Source organism: Myotis davidii, unplaced genomic scaffold (genome assembly GCF_000327345.1).
Source record: "Myotis davidii unplaced genomic scaffold, ASM32734v1 scaffold104, whole genome shotgun sequence".
In the NCBI taxonomy this organism is placed as follows: domain Eukaryota; kingdom Metazoa; phylum Chordata; class Mammalia; order Chiroptera; family Vespertilionidae; genus Myotis; species Myotis davidii.
This window is the reverse complement of record NW_006296625.1, coordinates 4,984,482-4,988,788: the sequence shown is the minus strand read 5'-3', so window position 1 is coordinate 4,988,788 and position 4,307 is coordinate 4,984,482.

Sequence of the window (4,307 nt, the reverse complement as noted above, 5' to 3'; positions counted from 1 at the left end):
CTGAAGCTCCCAACCGCTCCTTTTTTTCTTTTTTATTCTGGGCCAGCTTTAGCTCTGAGGCCTTGGCTGCTGAAAACAGCCTTTGTTTCTGGCCTTTGTTTACCATCTGTATTTGATACAATGTTGCGGTCCAGCTGGCTGAAGCCCATATAGTTACTTAGAGTTGCAGCTGAGAGGCCGGCAAGTCAGGCAGGGAACGTTGGTTTCCTCCGTCACTGAAGCAAGCAAGCCTCATGTTAGTTTCAAGCTGCCTGGCTGCCGGCCACCATCTTGGCTGCCAGTTAATTTGCATATCTCGCTGATTAGCTAATGAAAAGGGTAGCGGTCGTATGCCAATTACCATGTTTCTCTTTTATTAGTGTAGATAGGTAAAAACCTATTAGAAGATTATTATAAAGTGGGAAAACTCTTCAGAGCTCATCTAGAATCTGTTAGACATTTAAGCAGAGGAATATACACCATTCTAAACTCTCCCCTGGAGAGAAGGGTCTCTCTTCCATGATTCATGCCGTTCGTGCAGTATCCCTATCCAGCCTTCTGCTGAATCTTTTGCAGGATTACAATCTAGACTGTATTGACAAATTTTCAGAATAGTGTCCCTTTTGTCCGTTGTATACAGAAAACTGTGTTTCAGACAAATTATTCAGGAAGAACTTGATAAAAAGAAGTGGCAAGTTTAGTTTTCAGTCATACCCACTTGCTGAATACAACTATGGGAGTAATATTAACTGGTCATTAGTTTGGGTTGCTCAAGTGCTGCTCATCATTGAAATAGCAAATCTTCGAAATTAATCCTTTCACCCCCTGCCCCCAATTCTCATAGAGTCCTTTTTAATAGAATCTGATAGGGATGTCTTGTTATGAATACTCATTACCATATTAAGTTGTCAAATATTCATTTTATGTAGAGAGATTTTGATATTATTGTTATAATGTGGTTAGTTATAATTGAAATTAAATATAATTTTCTCAGCCTTTGGTAAAATCAGATGACTAAGTTAAAGTTCATTGACTGCCCTGACCAGTTTGGCTCAGTGGCTAGAGCGTCGGCCTGTGGACTGAAGGGTCCTGGGTTCGATTCCGGTCAAGGGCATGTACCTTGGTTGCGGGCACATCCCCAGTGGGGAGTGTGCAGGAGGCAGCTGATCGGTGTTTCTCTCATCGATGTTTCTGACTCTCTATCCCTCTCCCTTCCTCTCTGTAAAGTTCATTGACTAACTCAGCAATTAAAAAATATTATTACAAAATAGTATTAGCCTCTAAGAAAATAATTAGGTCTAAATGTATGCATAAAAAAATCTTAGTATTTATAAAGTGAAAATAGTACTTACTGAAATATAGTCATTAGAACATATCAGAAATTGCTCTTTTTCCATTGTGTTGAATGTTAATTTACCTTCAATTTAATTTGATAATTATTAAATATGGATCACATCCTCTCCCTTTTAACTTCTTTGCTTCGGTTCCAGGAAACATATTCTCCTTATTTGTCACCTACCTCTCTGGCTACTTTTTTTCATCTTCTTGATCTTAATTTTACAGTGCTTTACACATCAGTGATATGCTGGTAATGCCAGTATATTTATCTCTGATCTTGATTTTTTCCCTAAATATCAGTCAGGCTCATCTGATGCCTATTTGTCATATCTATGTGAACATTTTTAAATGTCTCCTCAAACTTAATTTGAAAAATAACACCTCTAATTCCACCCCTTCCCTCCTCTAACACACCCCAGCTCTTCCTATAGTCTTCCAATGTCATCAAATGGCAATTTATGTCTACCAACTTCAGGTTTACCTCTTAATACCTGAGGTTTAAAACTATGGCATTCTTTATAACCATAGATTTCAGAACTTTCCTTTAAAAGAAGAATATGTGACTGAAAATGAATTATTCTGATATTATAAATATGAGTACTTATCCCTTATTTTGCTTCAAATGGAAATCATCACAAAGCAACTGGATTGATTAAATACTGGCTTGTAACTTGAAGGCTTCCATAGGTAAAGTATATATTGAGCCAGGGGTGACCCAGATAGGGTAGATATATGGAATCATTCATTGTTCATCAAGCATCTCTGGAAACTATTGTAAGATCTCATTTAGGAACTCATTGTAATTTTTAAGCAACTAAGCTAAAACATTTTTTTTTTGTATTAACAACATTATTTGAAGGAATAAAGGACATGTTCCCATTGTAGTTTCAGTTTGTACCAAGTTCACTTTGTTTAATTGGAAGTTTTCCTTTCCTTTTAAAATATTTTGTATAAGTACTGCAAAGCTAAAATTAGTTGGATGAAGCTCTCCAGGATCATTTAGCCTATATTTCCATAGGCTATAGTTTTTAAAATCTGGGCTGGGGAATTCATCTTAGGCCACTGGTGTTTGGTAATTGGCATTTCCCAAGGGATACTTAAACTTTCTCTTATCTTCATCCACAGGAGTTAGGTTTATAAATTGGAGCAGCCACCTCCCTAGGTGTTAGGCTCCTACCTTCCCACAGAGACTGGGAGGTAGGGACAGTCTTCCTTGATAGTTACATTTCAAAGAGAAGGCTCCCAGGTCCTTTAGAAAGATAGTTCTGAGTTATTTAACCGGCAACGGGCTTTTTAAAAAGATTTACATCTTGAAGGGACAGAGAAAGAATTTACAAGAACAAGCTTTCTAAAGTGCAGGAAGAAAAAGTATGTCAGGAGTCCTGGGTAAGTCAGTAACCTGTCTAAAGTGTAGTCAGGCTGAATGGATGAGAAGGCCATCTTCATCACCATGGACCCTCCCTGGAGACAACTGCTGTCAGTCTCAGATGTCTCTTCCCAGAGATGATCTGTGCCTGATGAGTGTAGATACATTATACATTTTGAATATATACATATTCTGTAACTTTTTTGATGTTACAATATATGCTAAAGATTAATATTATAGTAAATGGTATACAGTGAATTATAAATAGTATCTGATTTTATAGTTGTACCAAACTATTTAAATAATTCTCAATTAAAAGAAATTTAGGCTGTTTTTAGGCTTTTGCTTTGACCAACCATGGTGCACATTGGAACATGCTTTGTTTTGCAGTCAAGGGGGCATTTCTGCATAAATTGCTAGAAATGGCATTGCTGGCTTGAAAAGATACATTTCATGTTTTGTTAGCTGTTACCAAATTGCTTTCCCTGTGTTGTACAAATTTTGGCGCACATCAACTTTTGCAAACACAGCATGTTAAAAAAACTTTATTTTTGCCCACGTTACAAGTGAAGAGTAGTCTCTTTTTAACTTTTAATTTGCATTTTAGATTATGAACACCAACACTGTCAGCTCACAGACATTCAAATTGTGCAATGAATGAATCAGTTGTCAGTTGCCAGGTAGAAATAGTTTGCTGTGACTAACTATCCATTACTGATAAGATGTCCAAATTATGCTAGGAAAAATGTCAAAAATTATAAAGTGGTTAAAGGACATTTTCCTTTTACAAAACCTTCAAGAGACAAATGGTAAGGGACAACCTTGGATAAGGGAAATTTTCATGCTTTTTTTTTCTAGTCTCTAAGTTTCCCCCTACCATGTTTCAGATTCAAGCTATTTTTCCTTACTGTCTTTTCTGATTCTTGCCTATACTATGGATAAGTATCCAAGACAACTTTCCAGTGAGTGGTGCCATTTGCATATTACTTGTGTGCAACCTGAGGTTAGAGGAGTGAAGCAGCGGGGCAAGGTTACTTCCACCTCGGAAACAAAGCTGGAACTGGATCCTTTTCCATGTCATTGCAAAGCCCTGTTTCTTCTACCACATGGCCCATTGTCTCTGCCTATGCCGGGTTGTGTAGAAGGGTTTGTCAGTTCATTATGGCTGGCTTCCTGTTCTAACTCGGAAAGGCTTTTCTGTATTTCCTGGCTTGTACTACAGTGAAATATACATAGACATTCTGGAAATTCAGTGGTTGGTACATATGAAAAAGTGAACAATGTTAGTTTGATGGATTATTTTGAATAGGCCAATAAATTAGAGTATGGTTATGAATGGCTCACTGACAGAGAAATGATTGTGTTGATGTTTAAGTTGCAATTGCTTTTTGCCGATCTTCCCAAGAGGAATTTCAGCCTATGTGTATTGTGATTCTTTGTTGACAAAGCAGCCTTTTTGTTAATTTAACTATTTTTTTCCATAAGACATTTTAACATCACACAGAGAAGAATGCCCCAGCTTGAATTCTGTAGGACATGATTTCCTTTAAATATTATAAAGGTTGTATGAGAGAAAAAAAAAGAATGTATAATATGTAAATTTTGGAAATGGAGTGGTAAAAAA